This window comes from Haliotis rubra, unplaced genomic scaffold, assembly GCF_003918875.1.
Source record: "Haliotis rubra isolate DU_JTF1 unplaced genomic scaffold, ASM391887v1 Scf653, whole genome shotgun sequence".
Lineage (NCBI taxonomy): Eukaryota > Metazoa > Mollusca > Gastropoda > Lepetellida > Haliotidae > Haliotis > Haliotis rubra.
In genome coordinates this window covers 365772-392931 of record NW_025767361.1, presented here as the reverse complement: position 1 = coordinate 392931, position 27160 = coordinate 365772, and the positions used below count along the sequence as shown (strand labels likewise).

At 41.8% G+C, this 27160-nt stretch overlaps 1 long non-coding RNA gene across 1 annotated transcript; it reads right to left on the bottom strand.

Moving 5' to 3' along the window:
- Nucleotides 1-208: 208 nt before the first annotated feature.
- Nucleotides 209-3785, bottom strand: LOC124257243. Its single transcript, XR_006893219.1, has 3 exons — nucleotides 3709-3785; nucleotides 595-654; nucleotides 209-269 (listed from the first exon to the last, which is right to left on the bottom strand). It is a non-coding gene; the product is annotated as an uncharacterized LOC124257243 (long non-coding RNA).
- Nucleotides 3786-27160: the final 23375 nt, after the last annotated feature.

Sequence of the window (27160 nt, the reverse complement as noted above, 5' to 3'; positions counted from 1 at the left end):
TTGACAATGGAAGGTGTTGGGATTGTACAGGCACCGAACAGTGGTCCTTTCTCTTTGCGCATGCTCGGGCAGCCAATACACAGTACTTTCTGTTTCGCGATTGAAAACTAGGATCGCAGTATTTCCATTGGTACATTCAAAATTAAAACATTAACCGAAGTAGAGTGAGAAAGGAGTTTATTTGGGCTAGGTCATCATCGTCGTCGGACGTTGTTGTTGTTGGTGGTTGTTGTTGTTGTTTGGGTTCATCTTGTCACGGGACGGCGTTACTTAAAGAGAAAATATATCCCTCTCGTACATGAAACAACGAAATACGGCCGTTTCATAAGATACCCATATTTTGTTCCTGATTATACAAAACAGAAACATAATCATTGTTATTCCTCTTCTTTCATCAAAATGCAACTGATACTAAGATATTCATAGCTGCGTACGAATAAAAAAATTAGCTCATGACTCTCAAATATATTCATAGCAGCGGCAAGTCATCACACTAAAAACGCAGAAATTCACACATCCATATGAAGAGGATCGGAAAAACCCGGATGAATTTATTTCAGAAAATACAACCTGGTTCCTTCTTTTGAATCTTACCCTGTGGCTTTAATCACAGCTCGTCAGATACAGATCCCTGCTTTCATATCGGAGGCAAATCTGTAGGAAGCAATCTGAGTATGAGATACAATAGAACACACAGATTGTCCCCACGTCATTACATCTTTTGTAGTAGCTAATCTGTAATCTTCATATCAAAGATTACAGTCCTCATCGCAGAACTCTTTTCATACTCTCATATTAATCCCTCGGTGAAATCCCAGCTCGCGGCGATTACTCTACTCTTTAAACAGTCATTACGAAGATAGTATCTCCGTCATCGTTTCCGCTAGGTGAGCAGAAAACTGTTTTGCAGCCGAGGGGTTCCTACTTCAAAAGGTTATCAAAGGTGTATCACGGGGTTGAAATCTCGTGATGTAAATATTGCCGTGCGAGAAAATACGTGATCAGACGGTTTGTGAAGAGACAGCGTCAATAAAACGTACATTAATTCACCATTTTGACGTTTCCGGATAACGTCAGTTAAACACACAAGGCAAAGGGTTGGTCTTTTGTGTGTCTTTTTTGTTTTTATAGGTGAAATTATTCGTCAAATTGCTACAATACAGTCAAATTATATGTTGTCTAGACTCGTACAAAAAGGATTATCACTGGCTGGGGATTTATCGTTGATGCCAGTGGTCATCGCGGAAACGTCGTAAATAATGACCACGTGTTTCGGACGGAAAGACGGAATCTGCTGAGTAAGAAGGCTAGACTGGGGTTTTGACTGGAATTCGCAACAGCGTTAAACGACAGAGCAGTAAAGGAGAGAGTGTAATCAGGGATTTACGATTCCTGAGCAAGAGTCGATGTATTAGATACATATTTTCGTCGACTCTTACAACTGGTCAGACGTTAGAAAACTTATAGGCCATTAAACAACTTAGCTGAGATTCGTAAAAGCCGCTTGAGATCAACTTTAACTCCGTACTACCTAGTGTATGATAAATTTGAAAGATGTCGCTAAATGATCAAAAATGGACAGGAACAATAAATCATTGCCATCAAGTTAAACACCACAATTATCATAACTTCAGAAATTTGTAATCAGCATAATTTCATTTATATATTCATGTATCAAGTCCATACTCAACTTTCTTTTGTCGTAGGATTAACTTGGCACATTTGGGTCTTCACATGACGTTTAAGAGGAAAGTTATTTAAGACTGGCGTGACACAATTGCAGCCAACTGAAAGGTTTCTGATCACGAACATTTCAAACTGGTGCCATATTTTTTAAGATTTTTCAATCATTATCTATTTTAAATTCAGAACCACAACCGGCAACCTCCCCCTGTTCAGGAGCTGACGCAATCTCCAATTTGACTTTCTAGCTCGTGTTCCAGTGTTGAGGTGCCGTTGCATGTGTTTGTGACCGGAGCTACTGGTTGGCACCTTTTGGCCAGTACGTAAGATCATCAATCACGATGATTCATAGACACATGTCGGAATACTACAATCAAAAGTGTTTTTAGCTGAGAGTTCCTAAGGATAAGAGACCGCCTCCGTGGTGTAGTGGTTAGAGCGTCCGCCCGGAGAGCGGAAGGTCGCGGGTTCGATCCCCGACCGCGTCATACCAAAAGACGTTAAAGTATGGTACTTGTTGGTCCCTGCCTGGCGCTCGGCATTAATGGGTACAACAAGGACCGGTCGGCTTGGAGTCAGTATAATGTGTCTGAGTGGGGTATTCATGCTTCACTGCGGCATGGTATCTCAGTGGGCTAGCACTATAAAACCAGCTTCAGTCTGGGCTAGTACAAGCAGGCGCACATACACATACACACGCATGCACGTCGTCATATGAGCGAAATATTCTCAAGCACGTCGTTAAACCCAATTTCACCTCACCTCACCTCCTAAGGATAAGAAAAGGGTATTTGTCACTTGTATTTACAGTGCGACTGACGTTCGGAGTGGAATCAAAACTCGGGACCAGGAGACAACAATACCTGGTTTTCCAGAATAAAAAACCGAAATCCCTTTTGCTCAACAGATTTTTTATCTGAAGATGAGACACCCGATAAAGTGTCAGGTTTCACACAGGCCTCGTCAGCACGACAGGGATATAAAAGCCTAATATTCTCTGAAAGCCATGCGACTACCATACCAGGTGGTGGGTGCGCTGATTGTTATAAACTGATACTCTCGCTCTTAAACTGAAGACAATCATACCCAGGCCTTGGAAATAATAGTCGGTTCTAATGGTTTGAATACAGATGCGTTACTTTGAGAATGGAGCTGTTTGGTGTATATATCCGTAGCTTGATAAGGAGGTAGGAATCGCTTTTGATGTCGGCGATGTGTGAAGCTGTTGTTTAACGGGCCCTTTTGGTAGATATGTGATTGGGATTGGGATTGAGTAGAAATGTCCCTTAGAGCATACACTTCTATCGTTTCTTGACAGGCATTCATCATAGTCATGTTGTTTAATTTTAAAGCTAAAGGGGTCGTGAAATACTGTAATTTTTCGAATAATGCGTTTTAATACGAAAATGTATATATTGTGTGATTGTAAGATCATATTGGGTAATGATGGTGTTGGTGATTGTTGTTGCTGCTGCTGATGCACAAGACGATAAAACGGGGGATTTCTATTGTTATTATGATTGTCAGTTTTGTCAAATAATAATTCAAGAAGACATAAATATGACTGACTGACTGAGTTTGGCTTTACGCCGCTTTTAGCATTATTCAAGCAACATCACGGCGGGGGACACCAGAAATGGGCTTCACAAATTGTACCCATGTGGGGATTCGAACCCGGGTCTTCGGCGTGACGAGCCAACGCTTTAACCACTAGACTACCCCACCGCCCACATAAATATTAAGGCCATCGTCGCCATCGTCATCATCATCTTCATCACACTACCACCACAACCACCACCGTCGTCGTCGTCATCATCATCAACACCAACACCACCGTCGTCGTCATCATCAGTAGGACTGCACGGTATTACCGGTACATTGCAATACGCTTTTCAAACGATACGTATTGCAATATTTTTTTCTGAGAACCGGTATATTGGGTAAAGAACATATAAAGTTTTTGTGATTTTCTTTATGGTCTAAATTAAAATCAACACATACTTTCATTCACCACCATCATTATACCTTGTTTGGTTATATATCAATCATATCACTGACGATCACAACAGCAACCACACAGTCTATAACACGATCTTCAGAATACGGCTCACGAGTTCCGGTTTACCAAAACACTTAACTCGCGATGAAACGAACCAACAGATGGAATTTACTAAATTTGCATCGATCTGAAACGAACACGGAATGATAAAAGTGAGCGATCCCTCTCCGTCCCCGCCCCGGAGGTAATATATTAGATAGCGTAATTTTGTTTGGCGATTGTTGGAATCTCGGAGCAAGAAAAGTCAACAAAAGAAAACTGGCGAAGTCTGGAGTTTATGAGACCGACACCGAAACTAAATTTTCTAAGGTTTTCTTAAGGTGGACGCTTCTCGCGTGTAAACCCCTCCTTGCTATGATTCAATAGTCAAAATACAACACCAGGGTTATTTTTATGACCAGAGAGGCTTAACATCTTAGCTGTAATTGTGTAAAGAATATCTTTATTGTCCTTCCCTTGTCCAGGTTTAACCTTTTGTGGAGAAAGGAAAATTTGTGTTCACCCTTACTTAGTGTGAGAGCCTTTTTATGATATGGCAATGTTTTGAGTAGTAAACCGGAGCTTCCCTAAACTGGCGCCATGTATATTTCGATCTATTGTGGAAATTAGGTGGATGTATAGATATAGCCAGACATGATGATTACTTCAACTGGTATGGAATGCTTACGAGACACGTTTGAAGCACGTGTGAAACAGATTGGAAAAGGATTGACACTGGTATGAAGTGGATGGAGACAGGCAGGACACTGTATGAAGTGGATGGAGACAGGCAGGACACTGTATGAAGTGGACGGAGACAGGCAGGACACTGGTCTGAAGTGGATGGAGACAGGCAGGAAACTGGTATGAAGTGGATGGAGACAGGCTGGACACTGTATGAAGTGGATGGAGACAGGCAGGACACTGTATGAAGTGGGTGGAGACAGGCAGGACACTGGTATGAAGTGGATGGAGACAGGCATGACACTGTATGAAGTGGATGGAGACAGGCAGGACATGGAGACAGGTATGAAGTATGGATGGATGGACAGGCAGGACAATGGTATGACGAGGATGGAGACAGGCAGGACACTGGTATGAAGTGGATGGAGACCGGCAGGACTCTGGTATGAAGTGGATGGAGACAGGCAGGACACTGGTATGAAGTGGATGGAGACAGGCAGGACACTGGTATGAAGTGGATGGAGACAGGCAGGACACTGGTATGACGTGAATGGAGACAGGCAGGACACTGGTATGAAGTGGATGGAGACAGATGGAGACAGAGCAGGACACTGTATGAAGTGGATGGAGACAGGCAGGACACTAGTATGAAGTGGATGGAGACAGGCAGGACACTGGTATGAAGTGGATGGAGACAGGCTGGACACTGGTATGAAGTGGATGGAGACAGGGCAGGACACTGGTATGAAGTGGATGGGAGACAGGCAGGACACTGGTATGAAGTGGATGGAGACAGGCAGGACACTGGTATGAAGTGGATGGAGACAGGCAGGACACTGGTATGAAGTGGATGGGGAGACAGGCAGGACACTGGTATGAAGTGGATGGGAGAGACAGGCTGTGGACACTGGTATGGAGATGGAGCAGGACACTGGTATGAAGTGGATGGGAGACAGGCAGGACACTGGTATGAAGTGGATGGGAGACAGGCAGGACACTGGTATGAAGTGGATGGAGACAGGCAGGACACTGGTATGAAGTGGATAGAGACAGAGACAGGACACTGGTATGAAGAGGATGGAGACAGGCAGGACACTGGTATGAAGTGGATAGAGACAGGCAGGACACTGGTATGAAGGATGGAGACAGGCAGGACACTGGTATGACGTGGATGGAGACACACTGGTATGAAGTGGATGGGGAGACAGGCAGGACACTGGTATGAAGTGGTGGAGACAGGCAGGACTGGTATGAAGTGGACAGGACACAGGACATGGTAGGAAGTGGATGTGGACATGAAGAGACAGGCAGGACACTGTAGAGTGGACTGGTACAGGAAGGACACTGGTATGAAGGGATGGAGACAGGCAGGACACTGGTATGAAGTGGATGGAGACAGGCAGGACACTGGTATGAAGTGGATGGAGACAGGCAGGACACTGGTATGAAGTGGATGGAGACAGGCAGGACACTGGTATGAAGTGGATGGAGACAGGCAGGACACTGGTATGAAGTGGATGGAGACAGGCAGGACACTGGTATGAAGTGGATGGAGACAGGCAGGACACTGGTATGAAGTGGAGCAGGAGACAGGCAGGACACTGGTATGAAGTGGATGGAGACAGGCAGGACACTGGAGGAAGTGGATGGAGACAGGCAGGACACTGGTATATGGAGTGGATGGAGACAGGCAGGACACTGGTATGAAGTGGATGGAGACAGGCAGGGACACTGGTATGAAGTGGATGGAGACAGGACACTGGTATGAAGTGGATGGAGACAGGCAGGACACTGGTATGAAGTGGATGGAGACAGGCAGGACACTGGTATGAAGTGGATGGAGACAGGCAGGACACTGGTATGAAGTGGATGGAGACAGGCAGGACACTGGTATGAAGTGGATAGAGACAGGCAGGACACTGGTATGAAGTGGATGGAGACAGGCAGGACACTGGTATGAAGTGGATAGGAGACAGGCAGGACACTGGTATGAAGTGGATGGAGACAGGCAGGACACTGGTATGAAGTGGATGGAGACAGGCAGGACACTGGTATGAAGTGGATGGAGACAGGCAGGACACTGGTATGAAGTGGATGGAGACAGGCAGGACACTGGTATGAAGTGGATGGAGACAGGCAGGACACTGGTATGAAGTGGATGGAGACAGGTGGACACTGGTGGATGGAGACAGTGGACACTGGAAGTGGATGGAGACAGGCAGGACACTGGTATGAAGTGGATGGAGACAGGCAGGACACTGGTATGAAGTGGATGGAGACAGGCAGGACACTGGTACAAGTGGATGGAGACAGGCAGGACACTGGTATGAAGTGGATGGAGACAGTGGACACTGGTATGGAAGTGGATGGAGACAGGCAGGACAGTGGATGGAGACAGGCAGGACAGGACACTGGTATGAAGTGGATGAATGGGAGACAGGCAGGACACTGGTATGAAGTGGATAGACAGGCAGGACACTGGTATGAAGTGGATGGAGACAGGCAGGGACACTGGTATGAAGTGGATGGAGACAGGCAGGACACACAGTATGAAGTGGATAGAGACAGGCAGGACACTGGTATGAAGTGGATGGAGAGCAGGCAGGACACTGGTATGAAGTGGATGGAGACAGGCAGGAGGAAGTGGATGGACACAGGACACTGGTATGAAGTGGATGGCAGGTGGATGGAGACAGGCAGGACACTGGTATGAAGTGGATGGAGACAGGCAGGACACTGGTATGAAGTGGATGGAGACAGGCAGGACACTGGTATGAAGTATGAAGTGGATGGAGACAGGCAGGACACTGAAGTATGAAGTGGATGGAGACAGGGCAGGACACTGGTATGAAGTGGATGGAGACAGGCAGGACACTGGTATGAAGTGGATGGAGACAGGCAGGACACTGGTATGAAGGACACAGGAGACAGGCAGGACACTGGTATGAAGTGGATAGAGACAGGCAGGACACTGGTATGAAGTGGATGGAGACAGGCAGGACACTGGTATGAAGTGGATGGAGACAGGCAGGACACTGTATGAAGTGGATGGAGACAGGCTGGTCAGGATGTATGGAAGTGGATGGAGACAGGCAGGACAGTGGTATGGAGACAGGCAGGACACTGGTATGAAGTGGATAGAGACGGGCAGGACACTGGTATGAAGTGGTGGATGGAGACAGGCAGGACACTGGTATGAAGTGGATAGAGACGGGCAGGACACTGGTATGAAGTGGATAGAGACAGGCAGGACACTGGTATGAAGTGGATGGAGACAGGCAGGACACTGGTATGAAGTGGATGGAGACCGGCAGGACACTGGTATGAAGTGGATGGAGACAGGTGGGTGGTATGAAGTGGATGGAGACCGGCAGGACACTGGTATGAAGTGGATGGAGACAGGCAGGACTCTGGTATGAAGTGGATGGAGACCGGCAGGACACTGGTATGAAGTGGATGGAGACCGGCAGGACTCTAGTATGAAGTGGGTGGAGACCGGCAGGACACTGGTATGACGTGGATGGAGACAAGCAGGACACTGGTATGAAGTGGATAGAGACGGGCAGGACACTGGTATGAAGTGGATGGAGACAGGCAGGACACTGGTATGAAGTGGATGGAGACAGGCTGGACACTGGTATGAAGTGGATGGAGACAGGCAGGACACTGTATGAAGTGGATGGAGACAGGCTGGTCACTGTATGAAGTGGATGGAGACAGGCAGGACACTGGTATGAAGTGGATAGAAACGGGCAGGACACTGGTATGACGTGGATGGAGACAGGCAGGACACTGGTCTGAAGTGGATAGAGACGGGCAGGACACTGGTATGAAGTGGATAGAGACGCGCAGGACACTGGTATGAAGTGGATGGAGACAGGCAGGACACTGGTATGAAGTGGATGGAGACCGGCAGGACTCTAGTATGAAGTGGGTAGAGACCAGCAGGACACTGGTATGACGTGGATGGAGACAGGCAGGACACTGGTATGAAGTGGATAGAGACGGGCAGGACACTGGTATGAAGTGGATGGAGACAGGCAGGACACTGGTATGAAGTGGATGGAGACAGGCAGGACACTGGTATGAAGTGGATGGAGACGGGCAGGACACTGGTATGAAGTGGATGGAGACGGGCAGGACACTGGTATGACGTGGACTTAAGCACACATGAAACAAGTCCGGCGCCCGCTAAAAACACTCTCGTTGTTTCGGGGTGCAGCAGAAACCTAGAGTGCCCTATCGCCGCGAACATACAAACGGCGTCGCCTATCTTGTGGCATGCTCTTGGAGTAGCTCTGTCGTTCTAGCTGTGTTTTGAAATATATATATTTCTAAACACAGCTAGAACGACAGAGCTACTCTGTGTTTCATCCAACAGTGGTTAAGTTTAACCGGATGTTAAACTTAATTATAAACCTATTCTGCATGTTCTCCATTTCAAATTCGATACAGGCATCCTTTTTCCGTTGATTCCATGAATGTAACTTAACAAAAATTAGCCATTTTTAAAGCTAACGATGAATTGCATCCGCAGTTTTCACAATTTATTCATCAAATATCAGATCCCGCACCGCTAAAGACCGGTTTACGGGATGTCGTAAACTTTTATCGTGCCGAATTGTGATAAAACGTGAACATACGAGAGTTGTTTGTTGAAGCGCGAGATAATGACTCACCAAGATGAACGAGAGCTCTCCGGCGAGCTTTTGAATTTATGTTTGGGTCTCTGTCAAGATCGTCAACAATATTTATCGATTAGTTTTCTCTGTTTTAGGAATGTGTTTACAATGTTGTCAAACTTTTGATTGTATAGGGGGATTTATGAAAGAGTCATGCGAGGAGTTTGCACAGATCGAGGAGATTGTGTTTGCGAGTGCCACTTTCCTCTGAATCTATTCTATGTAAAGAATACAGAAGCCGTATCAGCTCCATACAGTGTTTGCCCTGTCTGTGAGCAAACACATGGCTGAAAATTAAAAACTCTTTCTTCGGAGCAGGCAAAATAATAAAAGTCGTATTCCCCTTCTGAAGTAAAAACAGTTACAAGGGCATTTCATAGTGTTTGTTATGAATACATATTTGATTAAATTTTATAACACGAGGTAATAAATCATAAGCGATAGCCGAAATGTTGATTAAAATCAGGATCTGATGAGAATATACACAAATCATTTATTTAAAATGTATCATATATGTTAAGTATGCTTATATGTCAAATATTGTTTTGGAGGTATCAATTGACCTGACAATACTGAATGTCTATAATCTAGATAGAAAATGATATTCACATTTAAAATCAAACTTGATGTCAGTTTATAAAATTGTATATGATGTACATAACATAACTTTTATCCATTAAAAAAAACCTAGGAAACGTCGACATCCGTACAATACGTAATGACATCCCTTGAATGAGTGACTGAGTTTAGTTTTACGCCGCACTCAGTAATATTCCAGCTATATGGCGACAGTCCGTAAATAGTCAAGTCTCGACCAGACAATTCAGTGATCAACAAGTCAGCGAGCCTGACCACCATCCCGTTAGTCGCCTCTTACGACAAGCATGGGTTACTGAAGATCAATTCTAACCCGGATCTTCACGGATTCCCTTTAATGAAATCAGATGTCATACAACTTATACAACCGATATCAAAACAAGTATTTTAGCTGAAACAGTCACAAAGAGATGACCATTAATATTAAATATAGATTCGAATATTTTATTCCGACTTAACCCCGGATTCCTATTACTAATAAGCGTGACAGGACCTTTTATATATTCTTAAGAAGCCTCTGTTAATAGGTTCCGAGTTCGATCCTATCTTTGGCGTGTGTTCATGAGTTACTATCAGGTGGTGATGACATGTCAATCATATTCTAGTTGATATATAATTACTATATAAATTAGCATAATAGATTACAGGTGTGTTAGCCTCACTTCTCAAAATGCACTTTCAGAATGACCGGTAAACTCCAGGCTTAGAATCAACTGCAACACAATTAGTTTGACGTCATTGTGGCGGTTTGAACTATGAGAAGCACTGTTTCCAAATACAGGAAACAGCTTCATAAATCAGCAATAATAGATACTAGTGCTGCCCCACATAATACACCCTGGGGCGATTCTAGCTGTACACCTTGTGTGCTCGATCTGGGCCAGTGACCAGTTCGGCGAACCAATGGAAAGAATAAACGGGAAAAACTAAGGAACAGAAAATGCACACACAGACACTCACTCACTCACACTCTCACAAACAGACCATACACTCACTCATACTCTCTCTCTCCCTCTCCCTCTCTCTCTCTCTCTCTCTCTCTCTCTCCCTCCCTCCTCTCTCTCTCTCTCTCTCTCTCTCTCCCTCCCTCTCTCTCTCTCCCTCTCCCTCTCTATCTCCCTCTCTCTCCCTCTCTCTCCCTGTCCCTCCCTCCCTCTCTCTCGCGCTCTCTCCCTCTCTCTCTCTCCCTCTCCCTCTCTCTTTCTCTCTCTCCCTCTTTCTCTCCCTCTCTCTCTCTCACACACAAAAACCACACACAGACAACACGCACGCACACATACACACATGGAAAACCCCTATTACAAAGGTATTTTAGTTCATGGCTTAACAAATTGAACTGATCAAGTTTAACAAGACATTTACATGCTATATATTCTTTACATCGGATACATTTAAACACATTGAGAAGACCATAGCATTATTACTTTACTTCCAAATATCATCGATATAAGAAACCCCGCTTAACTGAAATATCTCGACCTTGCTAGCTTTCCGACGAACCGTTTCAAAAATGCCCCAGATAGTCACCCAGACCAAAAAATTTCCCGAAACAATATCAAGATGTTTCATGAACTAATTATGCAAATCAATTGTCTCCTCAACTTCAAATGCAACGGATGCACTATACCCGAGAAGGTGTCGAGAACTGTACGCTGGAGTTAAAAACGGGAAGGGGAAGATATGCTCCCAGACCTTTCAAAATACTCAGAACCACCATATGTAACAAATAACAGGACTGACAGATCATCATTCGTTGTATACGGTTGTGTTAAATATGTATTAAACAACTGCGTAATTCTTATTTACTGGTTTTCCGAGTAAATACCCCACGCTAAGGATCATTAATGTTAACATAGTGAGACATCTGCAATTAATATTATTACGCTTTTACCGTTCCATCCTGAAAACCATTTCCCCTATCAAAACGTCCGTTTGATTAGCTCACCCTAAATGTTAATATTCTTGACCTTCAAGAAAATTAGTTCATTTCTATCATTATTAGTCATTTTTGTCTTCGATCTATTGCTAATAATGAAATTCAAACTATTAAACAATAAACGTAAAGATGATTAAACAAAATTTGATTTTACTATTGCACGGGGAATCTTATAAGATTATTTGTACCATAGAATACTTTTGCTGTGAAGGGGATCGAGGAGTATACCGGATATAGAATACATTCTGGGAAGTAGGTTTGGTATTACTGGCCAATCCGTATTGTATTTTTGTCCGTACGTTTTCATGTTTCCTCAGACGCCTCAGACTGTAATATTTTTTGTGTCATTGCCAATCCCGAGCACCCGAAACCCAACTATACTAACGGTCAAAAGAAACGATACCAAGTCGAAATAACTGGTATTTCAAAACGACAAACCACCATATGTGAAAAAGTAAAGTGAATATTAACAGGTGTATAGGCAACATTCCTTTTTCACAATGGTGGTTTGTCGTTTTGTAATACTAGTTATTTCGACTTGGTTTCGTTTCTTTTGACCGTTAGTTTATGTCTTTTTTCTATATTTTAAGCACGGTTCAGGATCGACTTTTCTATCTCACATTTCGTTGTTGGTAGCGAATTCAGACTTTTTGCCAAACTGTGTAGGATTCCGTTGTCGCCTTGAACTCGAGCCGCAAGGAGATTGTCAAAAACAGATCAAATGGCGCATTAAAGAGGAAACCAAACTTATATTTATAGATTTTTAACCGACTCGAAAATATATTTTGGAATATCCGGCGTGCATGAAGACATTCACTGGTCTTTCCAAACATCAGTTTTTCAACTTTATCCTATTTTCAGCCAATATACAAACGGTGCTGTTTTAGTTGTAGTGAGAGAGTGAGTTTAGTTTTACGCCGCTTTTAAGCACTATTCGGCGGGGATCATCAGAAATATTTTAGGTATAGGGATTGACACATGATTGGTTAAATATTTTAACACGAATGAAATTTTGTTAGTCAAGATTATTTATATATTCCCAAGTAAAATTATGGTTTCATCATTTTGGGTAAAGATTTTAACACTAATTCGATAATAGTCGTTCATTGATCGAAATTCTAGAAGTTGGTGATTCAGTACAACTCTATGGATAACAACGTCTTATAGTTATTTATTGCGTTTCGATGTAGATCCGAAACAGAGTTATGAAATAGTCGTGTATATACATGTAGGTGTATATGGATTTGCAAAAGAGGGTTCGTACTGAAAGTTGTCACTATAGCAACAAGAAACATGAGCTTTTATGTATAATCGTATCTGTCAACGCTAAGGTAGAATTTCAACAGTCATAACTAGTAGAATATAATTTGAAGACGACACCAGCTGCGGCTAACGAACCTTCTCATCCGTTCGTCGTGATTCTATAGGTCAACGGTGTTGGCAAGGGATAGACCTGATCGAAATGCGAACGAAAGCGCTCTTGTGGGTTTTCTGCGCATTGGCCACGCACTGGTATACCACTAAACCGATCTCTTCTTTATCCACTACCTCTAAAATCAAATGCTTGTTATAAGTAAACTGAAAAGAACATCTAAAATCCGGCTACGTCTTCGTGGAGGCAGCCATCTTGTTTCGTTTTGTATCCTTGTAGAGGAAATTCAAATATGCTTTCAGAAATAAACTCTGAAGACTTCTAAACCGGAAACAGAATCCGATAACGTCTTTGACTCAGACATCTTAGGGCAGACACCTTGGTTATTGTAACTGGTATCTTTTCAAAGTTGAAACAATGTCACGGTAAAGCGATAAAGGCATCTTAATCCGCATGGCGTCGTTCTCAATAGAAACACCCGTGAAGATCAGGCTTAGAAGTGATCTTCAGTAACCCATGCTTGTCGTCAGAGGCGACTAACGGGATCGGGCAGTCAGGCTCGCAGACTTGGTTGACACATATCATCGGTTCCCAATTGTGAATGTCGGAAATTACTGGGATGGAGTGAGTGAGAGAGCATACTTTTTATCAGCTATATGGCGGCGGTCTGTAAATAATCGAGTCTGGATCAGACAATCCAGTGATCAACAGCATGTGCAGATCTAAGATCCCCCCCGACCTAATGATCTAACACGTCTAACACCTCTTTGTTACAAATAGGCTAATATACTGAAATATCGTTTGAAAAAGTGTAAGTCCTACAATGTGTGGTGTGAATACTGACAAATACCAAAAGCATTTATTTCCCCAAAGAGCCACGACCGCCCCCGTGATGTAGTGGTTAGAGCGTCCGCCCGGAGAGCGGAAGGTCGCGGGTTCGATCCCCGACCGCGTCATACCAAAAGACGTTCAAACATGGTACTTGTTGGTCCCTGCCTGGCGCTCGGCATTAATGGGTACAACAAGGACTGGTCGGCTCGGAGGCAGTATAATGTGTCTGAGTGGGGTATTCATGCTTAACTGCGGCATTGTATCTCAGTGGGATAGCACTATAAAACCAGCTTCAGTCTGGGCTAGTACAAGCAGCCGCACATACACATACACACGCATGCACGTCGTCATATGAGCGAAATATTCTCAAGCACGACGTTAAACCCAATTGCACTTCACCACCTCACCCAAAGGAGCCATATTGAAGTCCTACATCTGGTCTTCCACCCAAGAAGGGGCGGAGGGGTAGCCTCAAAGTCTGGTTAAAGCGTTCGCTCGTCACTCCGAGGTTTCTAGTTCAATTCCCAACTCAGTTACAATTTCTGAGGCTCATTTCTGTTGTCCCCCGCCGTGCTTTTGTGGAAATATTGTGAAAAGCGGCATAAAACCATACTCACTCTTTGAACCAAGAAGGAGAAATGGTCACATAAAACAAGCATCCGGTAACTGTTCATTCTATCATCAGTCATGTTAATATTTGGAAGAATGGCGTATTTTTTGCAAAATCAATTATTTTCCAAATATAAGATTAGTTTTTATATCTGACTTTCATTATGAGCAGTCTCTGTCACAGCCATCCAAAATGTTCAAAGATGAAATTTGAACTATTCTATTAATTGTCAATGTTTCAAACTAATGAAAATTCAATACCTTTCTCAAAGTAATATGACTTAACTGGCCATTAAGGGCTTGATGTTAGTATATCATATTGGTCAGATTAACCGGTTAATGAGGGGAAACTTATTTGAAATCAGCCCCTAACGAGAGTCGTATCCCATTGTTCATTTTCTTTTTACGCACGTTTCATTTAGACATTTCCGATTTATCTCTGTACACGACCAAGAAAGAGTTTACAGGCTTTATATAGATGTAAACACGCTTTGATTCATAATTCCAATTCTTAGGTTTATTGTTACCTTGTATAAAGGTACTTATCAAGTATTCAAACATTTTCCATTCAAAACAAATTTTTTGTTCCAGAATTATCAATACGGGATACACTTCATCCCCAAGACATCATTAAAAAGTCGATTCTGCTTCCGGAAATATCTTTCAGGAAACGAAATGGGATTGAATAATCCGATGCGGGGTATCTAAATCTGATGGAATTATTCGGTTATTGCCAGATTGGCTTAAATTAGAATTTAACAGAGCCCGTGTGAGTGTCGTGGTCTTCTTGACAAGCGTAGTGTCTACTGTGGCATGCCATTGAATTGGTCTGAAGCCGTTGAGAGCCCGTATTTGTCCGGCATTCTTTGTACAGAACCGAAACACCAACAGTGGTCCAGTCAAAAACATAATTGGGCGGAAAATGATTCGTAAAAGGTGTTAGGAACTCTTTATACGGCCTCCCGTGAATGGACATGTTTGGGAAGCGATGTGGGGCCACTTTCTCATATGTTTTGGCGACGAACCTCATATTGAGGGGCCATATGGCGAAGTTTTGATGCCTCGGCCTGACAGAAGAAGTCTATTGTTACATCCACTGGGCTTTCGAATAAAGGTAAGCGGTATATTCAGGCATTACAGCGATTACCTCCCCTATGTTGACCTGAATCGACGGTTAATTAGCCGTAATTATTCGTTGGGTTGTGAAGGTTTTCAAAAATGTAGTAGCAGACGACATGCTGCACTGCAGAAGTGGACTCGCACTGGGCAGACGACAGGTCACGCAGCGTGACGTCCGGGTCGTGTGTGACGTCACGTGCGTGTTAAAGCACTTTGCTGGAGGGGAATGAACTTTCGTGAAATTGGTGCTGTACACTGCGACATTGTCCCATTTGCAAGTGTGTACGACATCATATCTATATCTTAGCTTCATTTTTCTCAGTAGTGAATATGACCAATAAGGTACATAACTTACCCCTGAGATTGTTCCACCTCTACCATTTAGATTTGACACAGACTAATCGTTAAGCCCTTTCATCATTCGTCGTGAAAAAATTATCCCCAGTAACCTTGTCGTAGGAGGCGATTTTATGGTGGCCACCAGAATTGGAGAATTATCTGGTAATGGCGGGGGTCATTGTTCATATCAATCACTGGATTGTCTGGCCAAGACTCGAATAGGTAAGAGTTCCGCCTGTAACCTGTATTCTGTTCATTTGGATTAATTCGAGGGGTTAGGGTTAGGTTTAGGGTTAGGTTTAGCCTTTTTATACAAACCATAGGCTTAGAATGATTTTTAAAAATACGGCGGAAATCTTTCCGTTTTAACTTGCTCAGACTCGAATTTACAGGCCGGCGATCATGGTGATAATGATGATGACGATGACGCATTTATGTACGCTAAACTATTGCTGACTAATGTGATAACATAACCGAATGAAGAGCCTTTTTATGCCGCCATTATTTAGACCCATTCTGACCCAAAATACCTGGGCCATGCTTATCACCCACCTGACCCCTCCACAGCTGCGTCTGTCCGTGGGGGGCGAGATAGTTGCGTATCCCGTCCCAGGGGTCAAAGCGCGAAATCGTCTGATTCTGTTTGTAGTGTCGTCTGCTCACACGCAAAAAGATGAACCCGCGTGGTGATGTAACATCTTACGTCACCAGCATCACCTGGCACGTGCAGGTGAAGGCGGTGTTGTGTAATTACAAACAGTATCAGTCACGCTGACCCCGAGTGACCTGACCTGCTTGTCACACTTTCGGTGTTGCCAAACAAATGGACATGTGTGTTTATTTATAAATATTACTCGAAATAAGTTAAGGAACACCACTTTTTCGCAACTGAAGTTACTGTGTCACAATACATAAACGATAATAACATGTAAGCTTCGGACGTGATTAATTGTATTATTATGAAAGAATACTGAGACAGTCTAAGAGTAAATCCACCTTCTAACATATGACAACTTCTTGCCTTGATTTTGTTGTTTGTTTGTTTGTTTGTTTGTTTGTTTGTTTGTTTGTTTGTAACGCCGCACTCAACAATATTCCAGCTATATAACGGCGGTCTGTAAATAGTCAAGTCTGGATCAATCAATCCAGTGATCAACATCATGAGCATCGATCTGCGCAATTGGGAACCAATGACATGTGTTAACCAAGTCAGCGAGCCTGACCACCCGATCCCGTTAGTCGCCTCTTACGACAAGCATGGGTCACTGAAGATCAATTCTAACCCGGATCTTCACCTGTAGCGTTATGAAAGAATCGGGTGTTCCCTTACTCATTTTGAGTAGTATATGTATATGATACTTATGATGATAATCTGGTGCGTCTGTTTCTGTTGTAACAATTTCTTGTTTCCTTTGAAAGAAAAGGAAAAATAATGTTCGTGGACTGAGACACTCTAAGAGACAATGCGCCAACTGACATAAAAACTTCTTGTTTTCATCTTGTTTGTTTGTTTGTTTAACGCCGCACTCAGCAATACCCAAGCTATATAACAACATGTCTGTAAATAGTTTGGACCAGACAATACAGTGATTAAGAGGAACACTTTTTTATGGATAGACAACTTCTTTGTTGCATGTACAAGGAGAAATATATATATATACATGGAGGGTATTGGGTTTATACAATAGAAGATGTACAGTGTGTTGACATGAGGCTTGTTGTGATAAGAAATGATTGAAGCCAGTAGACAAAATTAAAGGGTGGGTTATAAAAAAAATACAGTGATTGACAGCATGAACATCGACCTACGCATTTTAGATACTATAGAAGATCAGGTCTAACACAGATCCTCTGAATCACTTCTTATCATATTAGATAGACAATATTCGTTTTCTTTACACCCCCCAACCCCATTATATTTACGACCCTCGTCGGATTCCCTTGGGGCGGTGGGGTAGCCTAGCGGTTAAAGCGTTCGACACGCCGAAGACCCGGGTTCTATTCCCCACATGAGCACATGTAAGAAGCCCATATCTGGTGTCCCCCGCAGTGATTTTGCTGGAATATTGCTAAAAGCGGCGTAAAATTAAACTCACTCACTCACTCCTGATTCCCCCTGACACATCTTCACCACTCTCGCTCAATCCTCCCTAAAATATAATACACGGTTCCTGGACTCAGTCGATATTCACAGATTCGAACAGGTATCGCTACAGTGAGAATCAAAAGCCTGGTGCGCTTGCTGTCTGAGCGACCAACCGAAGCTCGAGGTGTCAACCCAGTGGGAATATACCTGTACACAATTCTGGGCGCAGTGGCTCTTAAAACAACATTAACCTGGTAATTGAACAAATATTGAACTAAAGCCACGGGTGGCTGGCGTCTTGCGTGAGGGTTAGATAGCTAGAATGATCACCAACAGAGGGCGTTACGTGGACTACTGGGTCATGCGTGTTTTTCGCTCCTTACACTGTCCAAGTGTCCATGAACAGTGTGAAGTTACATCAGTCAGTACCGTCGCGCTGGGGGCAAACGTTGATTGTAGCACCTGTTACCGTCAAAGGGGAGGGAGCGGGGAGAGATAGGAGATGGGGGAAGGGATGCACTGAACGAGGTGTTCTACTGTTCTCGACAAGTTAATTAATCACCCAGGGCAATGGAGTTCTTACGGCGGCCATCTTGAATTAGGTCCGCGCGCTTGATTGATTTTAATGAAATATCGATAGACTATTATGATGACGGCTTGATTAGAACTGGGAAACTAAGCTTGTTTTAGGCAGGATTATTTTGCTTGAGTGACAGTACTGCTTTGAGTTTCGTTATTAATGACAGAGATTTAGGATTAAATAAAACATGAGTGAGTTTTGTGTCTTTCTGCAGAGAAATCCGACGTATTATCAAGACACACGTCCAAGGCAATATAGCACTTCTAAAATGGAAAATTCAAATTCATGATTAAATGTATTGAAAAAGTGAAATGACAGAATGGTTGGAAAGAGAAGCGGACTGTATTCTTGCCTTTGCTTGAGGCGTTAATAGGAAATGTGTCATACATTGTAACTTTTTTCCAAAACCTTTTCAATTTCGTCTGTGAAATGGTTTTTAGTTATGTTTGAGTTGACCTATCGTATATGCTTATTCCATACACTATATTAATCATCAGTGCAGGGAACATTGGACTTCAACCCGCATTTTGTATTATTACACGTGGTATGGTGAAACCACGGCAGCGTCCACCACGAACAGGCTTCTCACGTGTTATCCATGTAAGGATTCGAACTCGGGTCTTCGAACAAATGAGACGATTCTTTAACCACTAAGCTACCAATTAAATTAAACACATGTAAATTCATCGTATATTGACTGATAGCAATGCTCAACTAACATAGATACGCTTTAAGTCCGATTAAAATCAGAGAGAGAAAAAAAAACATAATTAATTTACCAGAGCCTAACTTATGGACACGAGTAGCTGAACGACAAATTGTACTAGCTAGACACAGAGGCTGATCTGAAAACTACAGTGGGGACTGCTGGAAAAGTAGACACCAATGTTTGACCCCGGCTAAAAGTCAAACAAACAAGGCATTGCCATTTGATGGGGATGTACCTCTAATTCGGGTATCCAACGTGTGATCTGAATCTTGTGTTTTTCGGCGACTGTTTTCTGACAAGTAAACATGAATACATTGCGAGTGATTACGTGACATTTCATCGGTTAACAGAGCATATATTTGCGTTAATAAAAGTAAACATACAGGCCACGCCCACTAAGGGACTACTTACGAGACGTTGGCAAATCTTTACGGATTTACACAGTGTGCACACCGGTTTTCACGTTTATACACGCACACACGCTATAGAAATATTGAAGTAAATTCTCAAATAAGCTTTTGATAAAGTTTGTAAATGTTGTCATTTCAGTTTTCAAAAGTATACCCTTTTTCTCGGCATTTTAGCAGGATAAAATGGTGAAAGAAGAAACCATAAGAAACCAGAACTAACACCCGGTGTCAAGAATTTCGGTGGACACCTTTAACCTAAGTATCATTCCATACACATTCCATATAAGAAAACGGTTGCATCGATTTTATGAAATCCAAAAATGAAGCGAAAGAAAGTATTCTGTCAATTTATAATCACACGGCCAAACACAAGAGTGCTAAATAGTTTTGATATATTTAGATAGTTCCATTTTATTCTGCTCAAACTGGCGACAGAATGATTTCATTATGACCATAAAGACTACGGAGGACATCGATCACTATGCGGCATCGACTCGGGAATTGTCGACACTGAAATATGTCTTCAGAAGTAAGACGAAACGAAATATTACAAAAACATTCTCATTCTTAAAATCACGTCAAAGCGCAATTTTTTTCTCAGAACTAAAAGGAAAATATCTCTGTATCATCTCAACCATTATCACATCTTTGTTTGACCAGGTTTCTTTTTGTAATTACATTATAATGTGTATAGATTCGTATACATGCGTTTTCCAACCCAAACGAGCATAACAACTTTTTTACAAATATTGTCCTACATTAAGTCAAACATGTTTTGAAATGATTGCATGTAATAATTCTAATCTTGCAGTTTGTGGTAACAAGATCAATGATATTATTGCTACAATAACGTAGATTTATTCCGCTTTTATCAGGTGTGTCTTTTGAAGGCTTTCAGGATTATTTGAACAACGCGTAAAGAACAATAGATGCGAGTGAATGCCTGATTTCAGTTATTCATTTTCACTGAATAAATTTGAATATATTTTTACCGACAAATCACATCTGTTCACCTGTTCGGTCCTGTCTGCAAAGGTAACCGAGAGATAATTAAGCCTCTGAGACAATCACTCACCTGTCTAAAGCATTTACGTATCAAAATGTTGTTTCAGTCGACACAATTAGTATGACAATTGAAGAATTGATTTTCAGAAAATAACATATGTCGCTCAGGTTTGCATCAATATCTGGAATTATTACAGATAAATTATTTAATATTCCACATCTGTCGTATATTCATCGCGCATTATGGAGTTTTTGCTTTATCGACAGTGGTAATAGTATCGGTGGAACGTCAACCGTGTTGTGTATTTGGGGGTGGGGTGGGTGGGTAGGTGGTATTTTTCGTTTGTTTGTTTTGGTGTGTTCTTCTTTTGTTAGTTTGTTTTTTGGGTTTGTTTTTTTCTGTTTTGTTTTATTTGGGGGGTGGAGGGGTGACGTCAGGTTGTTTATATATTTAAAACATAATCCACACATTTCTTTTTAAATTAACAGTTTTCTCAATTGAGTAAATTATATTTCATTGTTATGCCAGTATTACCTGTAGTATATTTAAATTCTTCTTATTTTTTCTTGCCCTTTGAAATGTACCAGACACATAAACGTGTACATCTCTGCTGCTGTGTGAGGTGTTAAAAAGCAACCATGCAGCAGAAATAGAACTACTGTATTTCAAATGCTAGAAATGACAAAAGAAGTCTTTACATGAAAAAAGGAAACTTATGACAAATAAATAAACTCTGGGCTAAAGAATATAATTTGTCAATTGTTTGGGTGAAATCAAATGTTCAAGCGCAATATTATTACCATTGTTGTTATTTTTGTTATTGTTGCTGTTGATGATGATGATGTTGCGAGGATATGGATTGACGTTAACATCTCCTCCAACTCCCCCAACTCCCCCAACTCCTCCAAAGATATGTGCCACTATTAGAATTTACTTTGAGTATGTGACAGCCTAAGGTGTCTCGTCGATGTTAGACATGATCCAGCAATATTCTAACCATATTAGGACGGGGACAGAGACCAAATACAGGTTTCACGTCAAACTCGGATATCATGTGTGACGAACTCCCATTTTTTGTGATAAAATATGTATACTTGTGTTTTATGATAACGCAAAACTGCGAATAAAGAAATACCTCACTGCGAATTCCGTTGTGTGTTGATGAGAACATAAGATTATTAAGAAAATGGTGTACAGTACACAGGGGATGTTGTCTACTCTCGCTTTGCTAACTATCATCCATAAATGTTTTTAATCTTTCATAAAGATGTTTCTATTACTATGAGGCTACTACTGCCGCCGAGGGGTATATTCTCTCTCTCTCTCTCTCTCTCTCTCTCTCTCTCTCTCTCTCTCTCTCTCTCTCTCTCTCTCTCTCTCTCTCTCTCTCTCTCTCTCTCTCTCTCTCTCTCTCTCTCTCTCTCTCTCTCTCTCTCTCTCTCTCTCTCTCTCTCTCTCTCTCTCTGTAAAATATATCCCGCCATGCATAGCGACCTGTGTTTCTATACGCACGTAACAGTATATTCAGTGACTTGTTTAGATGAAAATCTGGTTAAATAAGGCACTACTGGATTATTCAGCGAAACATTAATCTTATCGTAATAAATCGTTCAAACGAGCTACTATACATAAGGCTACAACGTATTAATTTCTCACCGAGGCGCCGCCTACTCAATTCGCTAGATAACCTTGATAATGATTACCCCTCCTGGATAATTGTTTCTTAATAAACGCCTTCCAAATTTAAGAGAAGAAAAAGTTATAATTAGATACACCTAATAACAAGTATGTAATCAAATGATAAGATGATAACATGTCAGATAAAATAAAATATTGTTCAAGCTGATCTTGAAAGAAAGTACTCTTTAAAATGGATTTGAGAAAACGTTACAAAAGAATCCACGTTAAACGTTAGATCAAAATCGCTAAAACGCTGCAAATTTAATATCTAATTCGCATATGATTCTTATGTATACACAATCCCTGAATTATGATTTGGGATTAGTAAATATTATCTCAGTCATCTGACAGAAAGTTATAATTGTTCAACTGTGCATGTGCATTAGAGCTATGCATGTTTCAGGCGTGTAACTGTAATAGGCCTGTGGCCTGTGATCGCAGATTAAGGATTTGTTTATTGTGTGTATTGTTTTGTTTGTTTCATTTATAGACACCATCAAACAAAAATGTTTACTTTTTCCTGCCCGACAGCTCACATATTTACAATGCATATGCTTCCAACACTAGTGCGATGGACCATATAGCTTATGAAAGTTTAGTTACAACTCACAGCAGTAAGTTACAGGTTGACATACGATTACGTATTTCGATAAAAACGTCATAAAAAATAACAAGAGAAGCCGACATTATTTTAACCCATCTCTCCGCTGAAAGTCGGAGCCCCTCTCTGTGACATAACAGTGTTGGGATAATCAATATGATCCCCCCTCCCAACACCCCTCCCTCTGCTCCCCCACCCCTCCTCTCTTCATCTCTCATCCATCTGACGCACATGAATATCTTATACCATCCTCCCTTGATTAAAACTTGTTCAAGGGTTGTAGTAAAAGACGGGGTTGATTAAAACGGCCCGGGAATGCTCTCGAAAGCCAAGGACGAGTCCGTAACAGTAAGAGCGAAGCAATGAATGGAGATTCGTTACATTGAATCTGGCCTCTATTCGTAAAGAAAAACGAATGAATACTGTATGAGACCGCTTAGTTTGGGTGCTTAAAACCCGCCCGACGCCCTTTTAGGTACCGCCAATTCTTCAACAGTTCTTGAAGCTGTAAACAATCCCGAGGCGGGCCTCAATAACGCTTGAAGTCCTCCCCAGCTTTTGTTTTCCCCTGATTGTTCCCCCCTAAGATAAAACTCAAGCACCCATCCTCCCCATCCAGGAATTACGGGGTAATTCAATTGTGATGAATTAACATGGCCCGCCCTTTAAACTGGTGTAAAATAAACCCCGATTGAAATTCATGATGACGAGAGCCTCCTTGGTAGAAGTGTAAAAAATGATTAAAAGGGGGAAACCTCCCCCGAAGACTCTCTTTAGTGATGACATTAATCTCTCTTAAAGGGCCCGTGCTGTCATATGTGCGCATGCGCAGATTTGGAAAACAGCTCCGGTGAAGTTTGGTTTTTTGGCCGGGAATTTCTCCCGGGATTTTGGAGTAGAAATAAGTAGGGGAAAACAGGTGGGATGTCTAATTTATGAGCCGAAGTCTGTTTTGTGACTCGGTCGTTTTATAGTGATTCATTTCCCGTCGTGCCGCACGTGCTGTATGTGCGCATGCGCTGTCGGGGAGTATTAAGAGTCCAGAAGGCTACAGGTTCACGGGTTTGACAGGGTAATGTATAGTCTGTGTCCAACACTGTTTCCGTTGTGCAATAAATGTCACGACTGTCTCTGACGAGAATCTGTTTTCAAACAGGATGACAAAGAATAATCGATGGTTGCACGCACAATTGGAAACTTTGCTGTTTCGCAAAGTGTACAAGTTGCTTTTCCATTAAGACGAGCCATTTCTAACTTAGATCACGGAATCGGATGTGCACCTTCCTTTAATCTACATCATTAATATATTCACGTTTTCATTTTCATAACTCAGATCACAGAATCGGACCTGCACCTTCCTTTTAATCTACATCATTAACATATTCACCTTTTCATTTTTATGTCAAATATCTTAAATGATAGTTCTAGCATACCGCTTCATACGGTAAATATCGAGCTGATTTGGTTTTACCGTTTCACGATAGTTTTGCGACGATTGTATAACGGTTTAGTCGAATAAATATGCGGGCAAAAGAAAGTGTACACCCTTGTTTTACGATGATTTAAAATGGGTTGTAAAATAGATTATTAGATCGGTATTCGATGATTATGTTTTTGTAACGGGTATCTTAGGTTTGTTTGTATACAGAATATACTGGAATATTGCCGAGTGTGGCGTTAAGCATTAAACAATAAACAAACAATATTATTTCGTTGAAATGGATAACTGAACCACTTGTAAGAGGCGACCGTGTTGTTACACCTTTGACTACTTTGATTCTGTTTCATCGAACGACAACGGCGGGGACGACGCTCATAACGTCAATCATTGGTCGCCGACATACAGCTGGGATAATGCTGACGGTGGTGTCAAACTAAAACCTACAACAGTATAAAAAATCATACAAAATAAAAAGAGGACGTATAACCATACTGATAATGATTATTTATTCAGAAACAAACTTTATTAAGGGCTCCACAAAATTACCACGGCCTGGTATCAAATGAATTCCCTCTATTATTTTCATGCATAAAAAGGTTTCATTCATTTCTGCTCGACTGACACTCCTCTCGACAGCTCTGGGACCCGATCCCAGCCACTCTCCACACACACAACAAAACGATCATCAGAACTGTCCAAGTTCTCGCAATAATAAACGCCATTCGTAATTCAAGCCAGACATTCAATATGGCATGAAAGAGAGAAATATTAATGAGATACGCGGAAAGGTCAATCCTGTTGACCGCTGGCCTTGCTCCTCAGATCTCTTTAGCCCATGTCCACGCGTTCGAGTGGGTCAGTCTATTGTCTGGATAGGAACTCCAGATTCGGATGAAGATCCGCCGTCACCTTCAACAATGGTGGGTTGAGCAGTACTCGACCTATGCCCCCGTCCGCTTCAGTCAGTATTTCGAATTTTGGACAATCTGTCAAAAACTCCCTAAATATCCATAGCATCATCTGTTTGAAATATGGACCTGATGTGCGATATGCTGATAATTGCTGATAATAGGGCCAGGCTTATCGATGGTTTTCTGATAAATCCACCGTCAACAGTTTTATACTTCAACTAATTATTACTGGGAAACAAAACGTGCACACTAAAAAAAACTGAATTTAACAGTTCAATTAGAAACGTTACCAAAAAAGTTATTAGGCTAGAAAAAAGATACATTCGCTGAAACACTGCAAACTCTACTAATCAAACAGAACTGTGAATCTTCTCCATCACTAGCCGGGTTGGTGGGGTAGCCCAGTGGTTCAAGCGTTCGCTCGTCACGCTGAACACCCGGGTTCGATTCCCCACATGGGTACAATGTGTAAAGCTCATTTCTGGTGTCTCCAGCGGCGATATTGCTGGAATATTGCTAAAAGCGGCGTTAAACCATACTCACTCACTCCCTCACTCTAACCATTTCTTGCTTGACATGAATGGTGCATACTTTCTTTTGTCCGTCACTTAGTTTACGTACTTGTCTTACCATCGTGATATGAGATTTATTATGAGAAAAATATGAATTATAACTCTTATTATAATATGTGGCGTTTTTTAAATGACAACGAAAGAAATGCATTCAATGAAAATAGAAATATTTTATTTAAAATCATAAAAAATAGTACGAAGGTCAAGAAATCATGATATGTTTACGATAACAACGTCATACATAAACAAGGTTACGATGTGATTGGGTTCGTCCTTTTGGTGAACACCGTAGCTTGATTTTTCTCCGCTTTTAGCAATATTCCAGCAATATCACGGCGGGGGACACCAGAAATGGGCTTCACACATTGTACCCATGTGGGGAATCGACCTCACAGATGATGATGACAATGAAATGACCGAAACTGTTTTGAAAGTCGCAATAAGTTTCACTCACTCATTCACTCGCTAACAGAATCACTCACTCACTCAGCGAATCACTCACTCACTCGCTAACCAGATCACTCACATACACTTTAGTTATCTCGGAGAACATTGTATTATCACACAGTATAACCATGAAGAAATTCTAATTGATATCATCTACTTGACACGGTCAGAAAACTTGAAGTTCACACCTTTTCGTTGTATATGATGATCATCAATATTATAACTCATAATCATCTTACAATCACCAATATTATAACTCATAATCATCTTACAATCATCAATATTATAACTGGATAAGACAATTCGAGTTTAGGCCTTACTCAATTCCGGATTGAAAATAATTAATAATATTAATACGATATTGAAGCATATCAGTGATGATAACAATTGTGTATCAGCATCTTAATTAGAACTTAGTCCGAGCAACTCTACGGAGAATCCTAATACTATATGTTATCTACCTCCGTGTCAAACGTTGACTTCTAGTTTTATGAAACCTGGACTCTCGGAAGACATTTAACGTGAATGGAAGGGGCTAGGGATGTACGGCGTCATACCTTGAGTTGATTTGCACTCGGAACACCTCAGTGGACTCGCGAGTATTTCCCAGTATATCGTGAAACAAGACGCTTTCTCCGCCGACATATCAACATTTCATCTATGCTTGCACGTATTGGTATATAGAGAATCTCACCCAAGTGTCTTCTGATATCAATTATATCAACACGAGTTGATAAAGTTACAAATATCCGAGGCTTGCCGAGGATATTTTTACTTTATCAACGAGTGTTGATATAATTTGATATCAGAAGACACGAGGGTGAGAT